Raw genomic sequence first — 19,935 nt, forward strand, 5'->3', positions numbered from 1 at the left:
AATACATTGCCGGGGGCTGAAGATTTTGCTGGGTAGTGGAACACTCACATGTATGTCCGCACTCTGGGTTCTACTCCCAGCTCCCACAGAGAAGAAAAACTAAATTAAACCTAACCACACACACACACATACCCTCTTGTTCATCTTCTCAAATAAAGCCAAATGGTTGTTGTCGTTACATCTTAAAATTTATTTTGTGTGGACAAACTTAAGCATGGAGGTCAGTTCTCTCCTACCACGTGGTTCCCAGGGAATCAAACCCAAGTCCTCCTCAAGGTTGGTGGCAATTGCCGGTTGCCCTATGAACTGTCTGCACAGGCCCAATAAGCCACTTTAAAATATAAATATGTGTGTGTGTGTGTGTGTGTGTATTTATTTTACTTTATGTCTATGAACAGTTTGCACCACGTGGGCCTGCCTGCCTGATGGATAGCCTGGATCAGGGCTTCTGGACGGTGTGAGCCACCATTGGGAGCTGGAGATTGAACCTGGGTCCTCTGCAAGAGCAACACGTGTTTTTGTTTTTGTTTGTTTTTGTTTTAACCAATGAGCCTCTTCTCCAGGCCTTAAACCAGTGTTTAATCTGGTCTGGAAACATCTCTTAGAAAGAGGTGTCCCAAAGTTGGAACACCGCGATCTTTTCCCTGGGGCAGTGTCTCTTTGAATCCTCACGTGTGACCTTACTATCTTATCTCCAGATCCAAAGAAGCGTCTTTCTCTGATTCCTTTTATCTGGAAGAACTGAGGGGAGACGGGCGAACGGTTGTGAGAATCTCTTTAAGGGGCAGTCCTGGAATGAGTGAAGGTTTGAACGCTTTTCTTAAAATCAGAGTCCCGGGAAATTTTCATTTTTTTCTTCGGTTTTGGCGCCGGTGAGGAGGAGTGAGGGTGTAGAGTTAGCTCTTGGGAGGTGGGGCCCAACCCGCCCCCCTCTAGGGAGGGGGGGCCTCCCTAGAGCGTGGACTCTTTCAGTAATCTGCTTTGTGAATGGGGCTGGGGGAGGGGGAGGGGGAGAGGCGCAAATGCTTCGAATTCCGTCCTCTGGGTGGGCTTCTTCTCTCCGAACTTGCAGGATGTGGGAAACGGAAGATGAAGGAGGCTGGATTTCCAACCTCTCGGGTTACAGTGTGTAAAATGCAGAGAGAAAGAAGCAGGGGGTGCGAGAGGGGGGCGGGGAAGCCCTCCTGAGAGGGGCCCCGGGAAACCCAGTTTGAGTACCGGCTAGGGAGAGTGAGAAGAGAGAGCTGCGGCGTGCGGATCACATTTCAAATCACATCGGGGCTGTGGAATTTCCTCTCTTGGGGAGGGGGGCCGCGAAGATGCAGTTGCTTTAAGGTTAGTTGGTGATGGATAGTGACCCATGGACGCCCGATTGAGGGTCTTTACCAAGGAGATTGGTGTTGACAAGTCAAGCTGTCCTGGAGAGGTGATAGGACCTTCTCCTAACCGGGTGGTTAACTAAAGCCCGTGACCCAAGAGTCGTATCCATGTATGGATTTTATTTGTGCCTGACCTCTGTGGTATGCAGAGAGCGAACACAGGGGCCGAGAAGGGGAACTGCGGGAATGGGAGGGGGGGTTGTGGGGGGGAGTAACAGGGAAGGCGGGAGAGACTGCAGCGTGGGTGTGGGATCCCAGGCCTGCTTTGTGTTTCGGGTGTCCCTGAGGCGCCCAGTCCCTGAAGGGTCTGTTTCTCTTCTACCTTAACAGTGCACCGCTGACTCCTGGCCGCCTGGCTCTCCTCTATGGCCTGGCATCTTCACAGATGCAGATTTTGAAAATGCATTTCTCCTTTACCTGAGAGCCCCTCCTGCCCCCTCCTCCAGGACCGACACACTATGTGTGGAACCTGTGATGCTGGGCCATCCTTCCTATGGTTTGACATATTGTCTCACTAGTAAAGGGTGAAACTGAAACCCACCATGAACTCCTGGCCCAGCAAAATACGTGCCCTAGAGAAGAAGGACCACAAACTCAAGGTCACCTGGGGCTACATACTTAAGATCCAGTCTCAAAACACCAAATCAAACAAAAATTGCGCTAATGATAATTTGTAGGAAGTGAGAAGATGACACCAGGTAGCAGGTCTCAGGCAGCCTCTTCTGGCTTTAGACTCATGGTGGCTTAGAGTAGTTTTGAACTCCCAGTTTCATCTTCTAAATGTGCAGCTCGACAAAAAAGGAGTGATTTCTCTGAGATAGGGCCACATGTAGCCCAGGCAATCCTCAAACTATGTAGTCATGGATTATCTGATTCTACTGCCTCCACCTCCTGGTGTACAACTAGCCTGGTGGCACACCATGCCTGACATAGAGAGAGCATGCATCCAACTAAGGGCTTCATACCTACTAAGGCAAGCATTCTGCCAACTGAGCTACATACATCCCCGGTGCAGAGAGGAATATTTATTAAGCCTTCATCCCTTCCATAATTGGACAATGTATTGTCTTGATGTTCTGATGGGCAGAAAGTTATTTAGGCAGTATATAAACTGTCATACTACACAGGGCAAAAATATTGCTTGTTTTCAAAAAAAACATTAGAATACAGTAAAATGCACCTGTCACGGACTAGCCGGCTCTTCCTTTAATCTTCCCCCCCCCCTCCTGTTTCAAAAAGATGTTCAGGGTTCTCGGCATATCAGGGTCATCATTTTCAAACATCCATTAGTGCCATCCCCCAGTCGAGGGAGAGATGTAGTTAATAAACATTTCTGCTTGATAGAGTCTAGCAATCTATTAGAACTGCCACCAAGCAGTCAGCGCACACAGTCCCCTTACCAGCCACAGATCACACAGCTGCACACGTTTCCCCCCATTCTCTTTCTTTCCTAACCCTGCCACTTTCAATAGCTTTGCATGCATATTATGTACATCTTTTTTGTTTGTTTCAAGACAGGGTTTCTCTGTGTAGCCCTGGCTGTCCTGGAACTCACTCTGTAGACCAGGCTGGCCTCGAACTCAGAAATCCATCTGCCTCTGCCTCCCAAGTTCTGGGATTAAAGGCGTGCGCCACCACGCCCGGCTATATACATCTTTTTAAAATTAATTATGTATATGTCTGTGTGTACAATGTCTGTGAGGATGTGCATGGGGTGGGGGTGGGGGGCTACTCTAGGAGACCAGAGGCACTTGATCCCTTGGGATGTTGCCTGATATGTGCTGGGAACCGAACTCTGGTCTTCTGTAATGATAGCAAAGAGCACTATCAACCCCTGAGCCATCTCCTGTGGTTTACATGGGTGTATTTGATATATACCTAATAATGGTATTTCCTTTGTGCTTTGTGTGTTCCTGTGACTCTTTTTAGACACGCTTCTGGGCCGGAGAGTTCCTGACCTCACTATGCTGCCTGAGGATGTTCTTGAACTTCTGATTCTCTTCCTTCTCCTTCTCCCCTGACCCCCAGTGCTGGGATCACAGGACTGCACCCCTAAGCCTGGCTTACATATTGCTGTGGGTGGAACTCAGGGCCTGCTGTGCTCCAGCTGACAACCAAGCCCCGTCCTTAGCTCTAGCCCTTCACAGTGACTCTGCCTCACCTCTCAAAGATGCTCTGTAGCCTGCAGCTTTTCCGGACTCTGTTTGAAACCGGAGTCATTCCTAGAGCTTGCGCAGTAGACCAGGCTACTAGGCTACTACTACTAGCAGGCTACTACTACTAGCAGCCTCTGCCTCTGCCTCTTGAGTGCTGGGACTAAAGGCATGAGCCATCACTGCCCAGTAGCATATATATATATATATATATATATATATATATATATATATATATGGAGCTGGAGAGATGGCTCAGTGGTTAAAAGCACTTGTTGCTATTGCTGAGGACATGAGTTCAATTCCCAGCCTACACAGTTGCTTACATGCTTACAGCCATCCATAACTCCAGTTCCTGGGGATATTCAGACCTCCTCAAGCACCAGGCACATACATAGTACACATATATACACTCATACACAAAAAGTAAATTTTTAAAAATTTGTTTTTATTTCCCGTGCATTGGTGTTTTGCCCAAGTGTATGTCTGTGTGAGGGTGGGAGGATCCCCTGGAACTGGAGTGACAGACAGTGATAAGCTGCCATGTGGGTGCTGGGGAATGAGCCCAGGTGCTCTTAACTGCGGAGCCATCTCTCCAGCGTCCAAATAGATATTTCTTTTAAAGTTGCTTTTTAAAATTAATATTGTGTGAGCCGGGCTTGGTGGTGCACGCCTTTAGTCCCAGCACTAGGGAGGCAGAGGCAGGCGGATTTCTGAGTTGGAGGCCAGTCTGGTCTACAGCATGAGTTCCAGGACAGCCAGGGCTACACAGAGAAACCCTGTCTCGAAAAAAAAAAAATTAATATTGTGTGTGATAGGTGCACATTTGAAGATCAGAGGACGATTTTCTAGGGTCAGTTTTCTCTTTCCAGTTTTTACATGGGTCAGGGGCAAAGAGCCCAATCTCCAGACTTATGTGGCAAGCCCCTCTCCTCACTGAATCATGTCTCTGCCCCACACCTCCCTTTGAGGCAAGGTCTCATTGTAGCCCAAGATTATGCCATTGAGGCTGACCTTGGCCTCCAGGTCATCCTGCCCCCTCCGAGTGAAAGCTGAGAGTATAGGTGTATCCCTATCCCCAGTGTGGCTTTTTAAGATGGAGACCTATTAAGCCAGGGAAAGGCACAATATCTGAGCTAGTGCTTCTGGAATCTCTGTGGTTTCCTAAGAACAGGGAAGCTTAAGGACCAGCATGCTATTTTCTGTGTGCAGAAGTAAAATAACTCAGCCATGGATTTTTCTATTCTTGGTCGAAATGAAAATTAGTTTTTGAAAGTCCAGTAGTTGCTCAGTCTGTAGTGTCCTGCTGTTGACCCCGGTGGCCAAGAGCCCGAGGATTCAAGCATTAAAATTAGAATTGGCTTTGAGGACTGGCCCTATTTACTAGCCGGGCAGCTTGTTTTTATTTACCCAACACTTAATACAGCGTTTGCTGTGAGCCAAGCACTGTCGTAAGCACATTTCAAATGTTTGTTGGGTTATTCTTCAGACTGGGGATGCTATTATATAATGAAGCCGGGCTACTATCTTCATCTGAGTATAAGGAACTCAAGACTGGGGGAGGGGGTGGGGTGGGGGATCAGTAGCATCCATCGACCTAGGCCTGTGAGTTTTAGCTCTCTGCCACAGCACACCCTGAGGAAACTAGGTGATACAGCCATTTTGCTACCCAAGGCATCGCCCCCAGGGTGAGAGAGGCGACAAGGGAGACCATCTTCACGGAAGAAAGCAAGACCCCACTCCTTCCGGCAGTGTGGGTTCAGGAAGTCCCAGGAAAGGGAGAGTTTTCTCCCACTGGCTTCCTGGAGTATTGAGACTCCAGAAGCTTCTTGTTATTCAGTCCACAGCCCCTGTCTTGTGCCGTTTCCGTTTCCTTGAACAGCAGGCATCTAGACATGATGCTGGTCCCCACAGCTCCTGACCTCATTACTCATTCTGTTTACGGCGAAGCCTCACCCTCCAGACTGCCCTGATTTCCCAGCCAGGAATTTGGCTGCCCTTGTTGACTGTGATTCAGATTTTCGCCCCAGCGACACTGTGACCGGGGCCCTCCTGGGTACACACCCCTCCAGACATCCTGGGGACCCTGTCAGGAGTAAAGGCAGGTTTCTGTGAAACACATCCCACAACAGAGGGGTCTGACGGGGATGGGAGTGGGGGGGAGGAGTTGAGGAAGGTACAGCTGGAGCGGGGTGGGGTGCTGTAGTGGTAGCGACTTGAAGGCTGTGCCTGGAGAAATGATTAGGGAGAATCAAGGGAGAATCACGATGTAAGGAACAGTAGAAAACCCACAACACGTGATCTCAGCAGGGCCCACATCAAGCATCTAAAGAGATGCTTTAAGAGGCAAGAATAAGAGCCGGGCGTGGTGGCGCACGCCTTTAATCCCAGCACTCGGGAGGCAGAGGCAGGCGGATTTCTGAGTTCGAGGCCAGCCTGGTCTACAAAGTGAGTTCCAGGACAGCCAGGGCTACACAGAGAAACCCTGTCTCGAAAAACAAAAAAACAAAAAAACAACAAAAAAAAAAAGAGGCAGGAATAAGCCCGGTGTGGTGGCGAACGCCTTTAATCCCAGCACTTGGTAGGCAGAGGCAAGCGGGTTTTCTGAGTTCAAGGCCAGCCTGGTCTACAAAGTCAGTTCCAGGACAGCCCAGGCCACACAGAGAAACCCTGTCTCGAAAAACCAGGCTCTTCTGTGAGGGAGGAGGGTGGGGCTCGCCACCTCACTATCAAGTGGTGACTTGACAGATGTCTACAGTATTTGGGTCTATTTATGTCGAATCTGCAGATACCCCTCTCACTCTAGATCATTCATTTACTTTTGGATTTCTTTGAGACGGGGGTCTTGCGGAGCTCGGGATCCCTGAGAACTCATCACGTAGTAGAGAGTGACTTTTGTAACTTTTAAGAAATGTACGTTCGCGGGGTGTGGTGGTGCACGCCTTTAATCCCGGCACTCCGGAGGCAGAGACAGGTGGATTTCTGAGTTCGAGGCCAACCTGGTCTACAAAGTGAGTTCCAGGACAGCTAGGGCTACACAGAGAAACCCTGTCTCAAAAAACCAAAAAAAAAAAAAAAAAAAAAAGAAATGTAGGTTCGTGTCGAGCAGTACGAATGGCGGTCAGAGCACAACTCTCAGGAGTTGGCTCGTCGCACCCTGTGCGTCCTGCGGGTCCAGGGATTAAACTCCAATCCTCAGGTTTAACAGCAACCTTCTTTGCTTGCTAAGCCATCTCTTGATCCTTCTGCCTCTACTTTCTAATTGCTGGGAATCCAGGCATGCTTTACCCCCTGGGCATCAAGCTGCTACTTATGAACACTCACCGCCTCCCAGGTTCTCTGTATCCATGTTTCCCATTGGACACCCAGGACCATATTATAAACTTTGGATTTCCGTCCTAGGTGACTCTGGTGGCCTAGAGTTCCAGATCAGCCTCGTATACACCTATTTGTGTTCTTTCATTCCTTCCTACATTACAAAGCAGTCAGAAAACAAAACAACAAAACAAAACAAACAAACAAAAAAAACAATGCAGAGCCAGGCAGTCTCTGACTGAAGAAGGCAGTGGAATTCCAAGCTTCAGTTTGCACAGCCTGAACTCATTAAAGTTGAAAAGAACCTGCTTGTGATTTGGTTTTACCCCTGAAGAGATTGCAGGAAGGGTTAGGACAGGGATGGGGGGGGCTCTTCAGATTTCATCCCTTTAGTGTCTGTGAAGGGGGGCGGGGGAGCGACTGGAGCGACTCAGTGCTGTGGAGACTATTCTGGAAGAGCTCATATCTCCCAGCCCTGCTGGGAGGGACAGCCCGCTGAGCAAGCAGAAGCAGCAGCACCCAAGGGCCTTCCCTTCCCCTCCCAGATCTTTAGCTGCCTTGGATGGATTGGCAGCGAACTGTGTGACATCAAGGAGACATTTTCTTCTTTGTGAGCTCAGCACTGCCATTTCAAAATTCCTCAGTCACAAGACCGAAGCAGCCCAGGCACACACTTGTGTCTGCAGCAGGTGACCCGAGCCTGTTCCAAGCCCTCCAGAGGCTGTGTAATCCCTGGGATTCCGGCGGCTGGCTGCCTGGATGGCCTTGTAAGGTGCTGCGGCTGGCCTTCATTATCCCTGAGAGCTGACAGCTTCTGGATGGCCTGCCCAGATGGAACTGGTCCCATTGGATGGCGCCCTGGAGTCACCCGCTTCCCCTAGCAGTTTCTCCTGTTTGTCCCTTCTCATCTTTATTTGTGGGTCTTTCCATCCCTAGGTTTGAAGTTATATGAGCAAGTCTAGTATGTTGGGGCATGCCTGTCATCTGACCACTGGGAAGATTAAGGCAAGAGAGTTGCGGAGAGTCTGAGGCCAGCCTAGAGCCACATAGTGAACACCAAAGCAGCCACAGTTACAGTGTGACTCCCTGTCTCAAAATAAAATAAAAGAGACTCCTTGCTCAGACAAGGGGAGAGCTCCCCACCCCCACCCTCGCAGCAGAAAGGAAACAAAATTTCAAAATAGGATACAATTAAATGAGATCAAAGTTATCCAAAGATACTTTTCCCTGATTTTTTTTTAACTTGCTGAGTGTTTTGCTTGCCTGTATGTCTGAGTATTCCTGATCATGGGGTCATAAAATAGCATTGGAACCCCTGAAAGTGAAATTACAGATGGTTCTGAGCCACCCCACCTAGTAGGTGCTGGAAACTAAACCTGGATCCTCTGCAAGAACAGTAAGTGCTCTTCTCTGCTGAGCCGTCCATCTCTCCAGCCTTTGATACCAGAATTTGGGAGGCAGAAAGAGCAGCTCTCTGTGAGTTTAAGGCCAGTTAAGTCTGCACAGTAAGTTCCATGACAGCCAAGGTTACAGAAAGAGTGCATTGCAAAAACAGATTCTGATATAATCTGATCAGTAGATTTGTTCTTTGTATATACACTTGGAGGAATGACAGCTGGAAAGGTGTCGAAAGACTTAAACCATTACATTTCTACTGAAGCAGGAAACCTCTATGTCTATACTGTCAAACACCACCACATACTACAGCATGGATTCAGAACTGAGGGTTTCAGGCAGGGCTGGTCATGGTGAGATAGCCTCAGAACTAGGCTGCCACTAGGTCCTTGGAAACATGACTGAGTGGCACCAGGAAGACCTGGGGTTCCTTAGTGTGCTTTTGGACTAAGCTTTGAGAGCTATGCCGTCAGATACCTCTCACAGTTGCCAGGTTTTTAATGAGACACTCATGCACGCACACACACACACACACACACACACACACACACACACACACACGTACCCTTCCCTTGATTCAGTTCTAAAACCCCACAAGGTAGCCTGACTCATGATTTAAGAAGCTAGGCCCAGGGCTGGAGAGATAGATGACTCAGGTTAAGAGAATTGGCTGTTCTTCCAGTGATCCTGGATTCCATTCCCAGCACCCACATGACAACTTACATACAACATTCTGAAATTTCACTCCTGGGAATCCCACACCCTCTGAGGGTGCCAGACATGCATGTGTGGCACAGATATATACTCAGGCAAAATACTTCTGCACAGAAAATGAATAAATATAACATTTGAAATGTAAATAAAGAAAAAAATCTAATAAAAATAAACTTTAAAAAATAACAACTAAGAGTGGGGCTGGAGAGGTGGCTCAGCGGTTAAGAGCACTGACTGTTTTCTCCAGAGGTCCTGAGTTCAAATCCCAGCAACCACATGGCAGCTTTACGACTGTCTGTAACTCCATTTTCAGGGGATCTCACATCCTCACACATAAATACATGTAGGCAAAACACTAGTGCACATAAAATAAAAATAGATATATTAAAAAAAAAAAATCAGGCATCCGACTGACTTTGATCACAGCCCTCTGGAGGCAGATGCAGGTGGATCATGAGTTCAAGGCCAGCCTGGTCTACATAGGAAGTTTCATGCCTATTCCAAGTCCACAGATTAGATATCCTTGAATTTGACCCTTGTCTCCCAATTAGTACTGGGAGTTGGGTTTAGTATAAACAGAACCAGGAGGGATGCATCTTTCACAACTACAAGCAAAAACTCAAAGTGGTCAGTTAAGGCTGTGTTCTAGTGAGTTCTCCCAGAGCCAAAGTGGCTTGGCACCCACCCATCTGCAGTTGCCCCTGAGAAGCTGGGTCCTGCGTATCTCAGAGCATAACAGAGCATAAGTCCGCCCCCCCCCCCAGTAGCACTTGGATGCTGTCCTGCAAACTCAGATCTGGAGTTTGGGTACAAAAATATCTTTTGGCTACCACTGTGAGTTCTGCTTTTCGTGTGTGTCACCGCCAGTTGGTTGGCAGGTGACAGAAGGTAGAGCTGGGACAACAGCTGAAAATGAAGACTTAATACCGTGTGTCTTTAGCATCCAAGGACCTGCCAGGAGCTGGGATTCCTCTTGAGCAGGTGCCACCCAGGGGTAGAGGGCCATGTGACTAGATGGGTGGGACTTGAGAGGTAGCCATCTGGGGCCCTCCGGGACAAAGGCCACCTAAAATTTTTGTTTTGTGTGTCTGTGTGTGTGTGTGTGCATGCTTGTGGAGAGCAAAGGTCCTCATCTGGTGTGTTCCTCACTCGCTAAGGGCTTTAACTGGCCACCTGCCAGCTCCAGGACACCTTGAGCTTCCAGCTCCCCAGCTCTGAGGTTACAGGCACGCACTGTTACATGGGTGCTGTTGATTGAACCCAGGCTGGCTCTCTCTTTCTTCCTCTCTCCCTTCCTCCTCTTCCTCCTCACCCCCCCACCCCCCCAGACAGGGTCTCACTGTGTAACCCTGGCTGTTCTGGAACTTACCACATAGACCAGACTAGACTCAACGCCACAGAAATCCACCCCTCTCAGCCTCCCAAGCACTGAGCACTAAAAAGGCTTGTCCCACCACACCAGGTTTTCTTTTTCTTTTCTCTTTCTTTTTTTTTTCTTTTTTCTTTCTTTTTTTTTTTTTTTTTTTTTTTTTGAGACAGGGTTTCTCTGTGTAGCCCTGACTGTCCTGGAACTCACTTTGTAGACCAGGCTGGCCTCGAACTCAGAAATCCACCTGCCTCTGCCTCTCCAGTGCTGGGATTAAAGGCGTATGCTACCAGCCCGGCCACACCAGGTTTTCATGCTTGCTTCTTTTTAACAGTCAAGCTTTGTTAACAGAGGTGTCTCTTCAAGTCCTTATTTGTTTGCCTATTTATTTGTTTGTGTGTGTGTGTTTGAGACAGGTATTATTATTGTCCAGAGAAGTCTCAAGCGTACTATTTAATTGAGGTTAACCTTAAACTCCCATCCTCCTGCCTTAACTTCCCAAGGACTAGAGAGTGCACCTGATTTCTTTACCTTTTCTTACATAAAGCCATACTGGGGACTGGAGAGATGACTCAGAGGCTAAAAATACTGGTTGTTCTTTTCAGAGGACCAGAGTTCAACAGCCATAGTCTGTGGTTCACAAAGGACTGTTACTCCAGCTCCAGGTGGAATCTGATGCCCTCTTCTGGCTGCTGAGGGGAACTGCACTCAGGTGTACATACCCACACACAGATGCACAGATTTTTTAAAAATAACCTCTATTTTTTTCAAGGGAGAATCTCATGATGTAGCCCTGGCTGCCATGGAACTCACTCTGTAAACCGACTGACCTAGATCTGAGGTCTCCCTGCTTCTGCCTCCTCAGTACTGGGATTAAAGGCGCCACCACTCCCAGCTAAAAAAATTAATACTGGGGGAAAAAGCCAAGTGTGTTAGCCATGTCTCTAACTCCAGTACTCTAGAGAAGGAGACAAGATGAGATGACTGCTAAATTTAAGGCCACCCAGAACTACAGAATGGATTCTGTAGCTAAACAAACAGAACAGGCCCAGACTCCCAGCTACCTGGCACCTGAAACCAGCCTGAGCTCTCTAAGACCTTGTCCTACCCCTCCCCCACAAATAAGTAAATAAATAAACTATGAAAAAAAAATCTGCTAGGCATAGTGAATTAATCCCAGCACTTGGAAGGCAGAGGCAGCCAGATCTGTCTCTAAGTTTAAAGCTAACCTGGTCTACAAAGAGAGTTCCAAGATAGCCAGGGCTACAGAGAGACTCTGTCTCAGAATAACAACAAATCCAAAATTAACTGTAAGTCATCAGTTTTCCAGCTTTGGTTTTCGGGTATTAGTTTGTGATAAGTTATTTCTCCACTGGTGAAATGAGCCAATTCAAGCCAGGTTAGAGTTTATTTTTAAACGCAGGTTTACTTGGGAACCTGACTTCCTTCGGGTGGGCGAGTTCACTGCTTCAGAGGTTCCAAGGAAGGAATCTAAGGAAGTAGCTATGGAAGGGAGACAGAGGGGGGAAAAAGGGGAGAAAGAAAGAAAGAAAAAAGAAAGAGAGAGAGGACAGGAGAGGGAGAGGGGAGGGAGAGGAGAGAAGAAAAGGGACCAAAGTATCTGGATTATATTTGAAATAGCAGCCTGGAGTGGTGACGCACGCCTTTAATCCCAGCACTCAGGAGGCAGAGGTAGGCAGATTTCTGAGACCAGCCTGGTCTACAGAGTGAGTTCCAGGATAGCCAGGGCTACACAAAGAAACCCTGTCTTGAAAAACCAAAAGAAGAAAGAAAGAGAGAGAGAGAGAGAGAAAGAAAGAAAGAGAGAAATAAAGGAAAGGAAAGAAGAAAGAAAGAAAGAAAGAAAGAAAGAAAGAAAGAAAGAAAGAAAGAAAGAAAGAAAGAAAGAAAGAGCAAGAGCCTCTGGAGGAAGAGCAGGTCAGCCCCTGATCTGGGGTCTCCAGGGTTTAGGGTAGGGTATACCAAGTCGGGACTGAGGGATGCTGGGAGAACCTGGAGAGCAGGTCTGCTTTGGCATGTAACATATGCACCTCAGCCCCTCTTCCAAGTCTGAAGACAGTTTGATTATCCCAGTGTGACTCCTACTTGTATCTTTTAAACACATATCCTTTTCTTACTTTAAAAACATATTGTCTGTTAACCACAGGCATACCAGGTGGCCTCAGAGGTGAGGCGAGAGGACAGAAACCCCAGAAGTGGAGTCATGGATAGTTGTGAACCACTTGATTGATGTGGGTGCTGGAAACCAAACCCAACTGCTCTGCAAAAGCAGCCTGTGTTCTTAATGACAGTTATTTCTCCAGACCCCTGTTTAATTAAATTTCCTTAATTAATTAATTAATTAATTTTGGTTTTTTGAGACAGGGTTTCTCTGTGTAGCCCTGGCTGTCCTGGAACTCACTTTGTAGACCAGGCTGGCCTCGAACTCAGAAATCCGCCTGCCTCTGTCTCCCGAGTGCTGGGATTAAAGGCGTGCGCCACCACGCCCGGCTAAATTTCCTTTATTAATTTATTTCTTCTGTTTTTTTGAAAGAGGGTCTTCCCACCCTTTTGCTCCTTTCTTTCTTTCTTTCTTTCTTTCTTTCTTTCTTTCTTTCTTTCTTTCTTTCTTTCTTTCTTTCTCTCTTTCTTTCTGCACTCCTACCCACACCCACCCCACCCTTGTTTCCCAACATCTATTTCTGTGTAGCCCAGGCTGGCCTGGAACTTAAGAGATCTGCCTGCCTCTGCCTCCCTCTTCTGAGTGCTGGGATTAAAGACGTGCATCAACACGCCTGGCCTATTTTCGTTATTTTAAGTCACGTGTTTGCATGAGGAGGTCCAACTGGTGGGTGCTGGGAAGGAAACCAACCTTAGGTCCTCTGCAGCCACAGTGTCCTCTGAACCACTTGACTCGGGGTCCCCTACAACCCTTTACAGTTTCCCAAGAGCTTAATCTGCAGCGAGCTACCGCACCCAGTTTGACATGTGTTGGAACCCCCAGTTAGACTTCATTCCTCTCCTGAACCCAGGGAAACAAACGGTAGCTTTCTTGCTCTTGAGTCAAAAGCGCAGCCCTTCGATGACCTGGAGGAGAATCCAAACTTGGCGAAAGGCCTCTGTGTCTCTTTCAGGCCACAGTCTAAAAAAAGCAGCCGCCCACCCCGCATGCCCTCGTACCCCCCACCCCCAACTAACGAACTATATCTAATAGCCTCTCTTGCAAGAGTCCTTTGAGAAGGAGGCGGTGCTTGGTTTTGACCTCATTATCCACGCATCCCCCACCCCACCCCTTCTGGGGCAGGTACATTCCTTGCATTCCTGCCTGCAGGAGCTGCTGGGACGTCGTTAAACCCGGGGCGAGCCTGGGAAAATGCGGCCGACTGCCTCCGAGAATCCTCGGGGAGCAGGCACGAGATAACGAGAGGTGACGAGGTCAGCCTGGAAGCCCCTTTCATCTTTTCAGCCCAGCTTCCAACTCGGACAAAAGGCTCTGTCCAGGGGTGCCAGTACCCCTCGGTTTTATTTGATGCTTTGGCCCTGGAAGGGGGCTGGGAGGCCTGGTCCTGTCTGGATATTGTTTTCGGGGAGCGAATGTCTCGCTCACAGGACGTCCTGGACCCCTGGGGGAATGCTAAGTGGAAGGCCGGGACTAGAGCAAAAGAGACCACCCAGCTCCTGGGAGGAGGGTGTGGAGGGCCTGAAAGGAAGCAGCCGCCAAACAGAGTTCACCATTTAGACAGTCAGATTAAGGGCAAGGACGGGAGGCCACAGCGGAACCCAGCTAGATTTTGCCGCCAAAGTGAGAAAGGGGGAGTTGGCTGGGAGGCCTGGATACTGGGGGTAGAGTGGAGGGGGGCTATTTCTCCTCCAGCTTGCCTCTTATCAACTACCTCGGTGCTTTTTCCACTCTTAGAAGGGTGCCCTGAGGTGCTGGGGGCACACTGGGGGAAAGGGAGGGAAAGTTTGTTGCCGGGGTGGGAGGGGGAGGGGCGGGCGGGGGTTATCACTTCCTCTGTCCTTTCTCCAAGTTTCTTCAGCCATTGTGCCTTGTCAGAACAAAATTCCCCACTAAAAGTCAAGGGAGAGAAGGCGCCTGCCTGGAAGTTAAAGGTCGGTGGAAGCAGAGGGGTGGCCATTAGGAGGCCATTGGAGCTACACTGGGGGATTTTGTCCCTAAAACAACAAAAGACAAAACAACACACACACACACACACACACACACACAAAACAAAAATAAAAGATTTGAACTGGCCAGGCAGTGGTGGCGCACGCCTTTAATCCCAGCACTTGGTAGGCAGAGGCAGGTGGATTTCTGAGTTTGAGGCCAGCCTGGTCTACAGAGTGTGTTCAAGCACAGCCAGGGCTACTCAGAGAAACCCTGTCTCAAAAACAGCCACAACAACAAAAACCTTTGAAAGTTAAGGTGTGGGTGATGGCCAGTGCCTTCATTTCCCAACACCAAGACAGTTGAGAAGGGTGAGGTAGGCAAATTGAAAAAAGTGGAACCCATTGTGATGGTTACCCCATGCTGCAGAATTGAGATCCCTAAGGCTCGGGAAACTTCCCTTGGAGGTTCATTGTCACAGACTGACCACTCTGTACTTTGACCTTCAGCTAGAAGGACCTAGCCCTGTGAGCGCCCGACTTGCCAGCAAGAAAGACGCCACAACAGGATCCTTCTGCACACATTGGGAGAACTTGATTGGAAAAGACCCCAGCACCAGAACTGGCCCTGCTTATATAGGCCTAGGAGAGGCGAGTCTATACCCGATTGGTTATGCTTTCAGTACCTCATTTGCATGCCTGTGACTCTACTGCACATGCGCACATTGGTTGTTTACCCAAACTTATGGGTGGTAGCCAGTGCCACCTTGTAATGGCATATGTGGCTTCCCACATGGGAGCTGGAGGGATGGCTCAGTGGTTAAGAGCGTGTACAGCTCGTTAGCAATCAGGCATATCCATAGACAGATGAAAGTGACTCCGAAGTAACCCGCTTCCCCCCATGTCCACTTCTGCTCATACCACATCCCCAATAAAAGTCCCTCCCCCCATCTACTCTGTGCCCCTCCCCTTTAAGAAAAAAAACTCCCATGTGAGACCTGTCACAAGGTGTGCTTTTGTGGGGACCTGCCACCTGGGCCTATCACTACTCTTCCAGAAGACCTGAGTTTGATTCCCAGCACCTGCATTAAATGGCTCACAAACACCTGTACCTATAGCTCCAAAGAGTGACACACTCTTCTGGCCTCCATGGGTACCTGTATTCATGAGTACAAACCCACTCAACACACACAACCAACCCACTCTCACACTTACGCATTCACACACACACATTCATACACTTATGCACATAATCACACACGCACACACTAACACATTCACATGGTGTCACACACACAAACACTCAGACACACAAACACTCAGACTTTCATTCATACACTCGTGCACACATTTACACACACATGCACACACTAACACAGTCTCACATACACACATTCTCACACTCATGCACACATTCAAACACACATGCATAAATTTCACCCACCGATGCACACACTAACACATTCCGACACATACACATTCATACACTCATGCACACATTCACACACACAGACAAACACACTCATGCATACACTAACATTCACACACACTTTCTCACACAGACACTCATGCACATACATGCACATGCGCTTAAAAAATAAGGAAATAACTATTAAGTGAACAAAAGCAGTGTTTAGATGCTTGAAAACATCCCCGCATTCACGCTGTGGTCCATTCAACATTCCTCCAATTTCCTGTAGAATAATGAGCCCTAGAAGGGACGGGAGTGAACCCAGGCTCAACCAGCTCCCAGGTGATAGATCCTGGGCTTGTTAGGAAAGAGTCCAGGGTCACAAAAGAGACCACTGCTCCAGCCCAAGTGTCTGGACACTTGTTTGTACCCCTGATCAAGAGGACACAGCACTCAGAAGAGCAAACGCAGACAGGAAGTTCATTTAGTTTCCCATATTGACTATATCCTTTCCTAATTGGCTGGGGTCTGACCCCCACAGTCTTTTCCAATTGGCTGGTCTGAAAAGAATTGGCTTCACTAGAAACAAAAGATGTCCTAGGTGGCGGGGTTGGGGCTAGGGGTAGAGCAGAGGCAGGCGGAACTCCAAGTTCAAGGCCAGCCTGGTCTACTGAGTGAGTTCCAGGATAGCCAGGGCTACACAGAGAAACCCTGTCTCCAAAGTAGGAAAAAAAAGAAAAAAAGGAAGGAAGGAAGGAAGGAAGGAAGGAAGGAAGGAAGGAAGGAAGGAAGGAAGAGAGAAGCAAGGGAGGAGAGGGAATCCTGATCCCAGAAGAAAGGATCGCTGCTCCACGCTGTCAAATTCCTGGGATGCCTCAGAGAGCCTTTTACTGAGTGGGGGTGATTAGAACATTTACAAAAAAACCTCTTTCAAGCTGTAAGAGGTAAAAAGATTTCAATTCCTTGCCCTAAACACAAGTTTTATAATACTTTCTAGAAAAGAATCATACCTGGTATTTCTCACAGAGCCAAAGTGAGGCAGGAGTGAGGCAGGACGGCATACAAGACAAGGCCCCTGACTGGACAGCTTGGTCTAACTCTCTCCCCTGACTGGCCTGTGCATTCTCACTGGCCCACAATACTGGCTGCCTGAGGCTGGTGTTCCAGGAGGCTGAGCGCTGTCAGCCTGACCTGAGCGCCAGGAACTGAACTCCAGTCCTCTACAAGGGAAGTGTGTGCTTGTACTTGCACGTCCCCTTAAAATAAACCAAGACATGGGGTCTACTGTAGCCTACACTGGTTTAAAACTTCATCAGAAGCCGGGCGGTGGTGGCGCACGCCTTTAATCCCAGCACTTGGGAGGCAGAGGCAGGTGGATTTCTGAGTTCGAGGCCAGCCTGGTCTACAGAGTGAGTTCCAGGACAGCCAGGGCTACACAGAGAAACCCTGTCTTGAAAAAACAAAAACAAAAACTTCATCAGGCCTCTGACCCTCCTACCCTGTTTCCCTACTGATAGGATTGCAGGCAAAAGGTACCACACCCAGGTGAGAGGGTTTTCCTTCTTTCTTCCTTTCTTCCTTTGTTCCTTCCTTCCTTCCTTCCTTCCTTCCTTCCTTCCTTCCTTCCTTCCTTCCTTCCTTCCTTCCTTCCTTCCTTCCTTCCTCTCTCTCTCTTTCTCTCTCTCTCTCTTTCTTTCTTTCTTTCTTTCTTTCTTTCTTTCTTTCTTTCTTTCTTAAGATGTGCAAAACTGAGGATTGTTTATGTGTAGAAGCAGGGATGACTCTGCAAAGTTGAAAGCAAGTGGTCTGAGAGGGGGTGGGGTGGGGATGGACAAACAGAACAAGAGAGGATGGAGCACCAGCCCTGGAAGGTGTTTGCCATAGATAGGAGCCTGGCTACTTATCCCAGACTGCAGGAGAGAAAGCAGAGTTTGGACAAATTTAAACATCCCATGAGTCATGGCCCACTGGCCCGCTGAGACAGTTTCAAGCCTGACTCTGTGCCTCCCACTGTGCCCTTTGGTTGAAGATAAGCTGGAGACCAGGGGTTTGGGAGAGATATACCTTTTGTGAGAGACGGGATGAATTCGAGAGAGGTCTTCTTCACTGCCAGAGAGAGCTCTGAGCAGCATGAATGAATGTGAAGAGGAAAATGGAGAAATGTGTGCCCTTCAGAATGGGATCAAGGGGCTGGGGAAATGGAAAGTCCCCACAGGCAGAGTCTCCTGTAGCCCAGGCTAACCTCAAATTGGCTGTGTAATGAAAGATGGCTTAGGCTCACTGCTTTGTTCTGGTTTTGACATAGGTCCCTCAAAACACAGAGACCCATCTGCCTCCACCTCTAGGTTACTAGGACTAGAGTCCTGCACCACCACACCCAGTGATCCAATTTCTTTTTGTTGTTGTTGTTGCTTTGTTTTTGTTTTTTCAAGACAGGGTTTCTCTGTGAAGCCCTGGCTGTCCTAGAACTCACTTTGTAGACCAAGCTGTGCTCAAACTCAAAAATCTGCCTGCCTCCCGAGTACTGGGATCAAAGGCGTGCGCCACCACGCCCTCTGTGATCCAATTTCTAAGGATTTGTTTTCATTATTTTTAAATTATGTGTATATACACCTGCACATGCATACATGGTCAGGTCAGCTCAGTGGCATCTGATTGCCTTCAAGATAGAGTTACAGGTGACTGTGACCCTGAGGTACGGGTGACTTTGACCCTGCAGATTTGGGTGCTGGGAACTGAACTCAGGTCCTCTCTCTGCTGGAATGGTACCTGCTCTTAATTCCTGAACATCTCTCCAGCCTCCGCAGCTCCCATCTTGGTGCTAGGGTCACAGGAATGCTCCACCACACCGCACTTTGTTTATGCGGTTGCTGGGACTGAACCCAGGCAAGTCCTTTACCAACTTACCTCTGGTGTTTGTGCGTGTGCGTGCGTGTGTCCGGGAGGGAGGTAGTTAGACAGGTAAGTTCTTGAACTCCTGACTATGTTTCTGCCTGTGTCATCCCACTGCCTGAGATCACATGTATGCAGCACCACACCTCTTTTATTTTTGGTTTGGTTTGCCCTGGTTGTTGTTATTGTTGTTGCTTTTGTTTTGTTCTGTTTTGTTTTGTTTTAGATTTTCACACAGTAGCCCAGACTGACCTGGAACTCAATATGTAAGCCCAAATTTGCATGAAACTCATAGCAATCCTCCTGCTTCAGTCTAAGTGTTGGGCTACAGGTAGGAAGCCACCACACAGAGCAGATTCCTGGAAAAGACTTCTGATGTCTTTAAGGGTGTCCCGAAGCTGTAAACTGGCAAACTGGCTTGAGAGAAACCTTGGTAAGAGAACAGTTTACATCCCAAAATGCACGAGGCCTTCGGGGAAATGGGTCCCAGGGGACCCAGCAAGCCCAGCAAGCCTTTTCTTTTCTTTTCAGTTATGGTACACGTGTGCTCATGGGTACTTGTGTAGGTCAAAAAAACAACTTCTGAGAGTCGGTTCTCCCTCTACCCTGTGGGTCTCTAGGATTAGAGTTCAGGGTTCTGGGCTGTATTCCTTTTTTTCCCTTCATGTGTTGAGGGTTGGACCTATGGGCTCTTCCTGCACGCTAGGCAGATGTTCACCATTGAGCTATAACCCTGTCCCCTGTCCAAGTACCTCTCTCTGTCTCTCTCTCTCTCTGTCTCTCTCTCTCTCTCTCTCTTTCCTCTCTATTCTTCCCCCTCCTTTTTTGATAGGGTCTCACATAGCCCAGGCTGGCCTTGAACTTGCTATATAGCCAAGGATGGCCTTGAACTTCTGATCCTCCTGCCTCTACTCTCAAATGCTCCTGGAATTGGCAGGGATGCACCCCTAAGCCCAGTTTGTGGGGGTTCTGAGAACTTGCGGCTCTGTGCCTGCTGGCAGAGCACTGTACCAGCTAAGCCTCAAGTTTCGATCCTTGACTTGGGGTCTGGAAATAATAGTACCAGCCCAGGAGACTGGGACAGATACAGTTAGTTATACAGCATAGGGAAGAAGACAGCAAATACATTTGCAAAAGAGAACCAAACAAGTGGGCCCTGAGCAGTGGTGGCACGCGCCTTTGATCCCAGCACTTGGGAGGCAG

Source organism: Mus caroli, unplaced genomic scaffold (assembly GCF_978045245.1).
Source record: "Mus caroli unplaced genomic scaffold, Mus_caroli_1 scaffold_18, whole genome shotgun sequence".
Taxonomy (NCBI): Eukaryota; Metazoa; Chordata; class Mammalia; order Rodentia; family Muridae; genus Mus; species Mus caroli.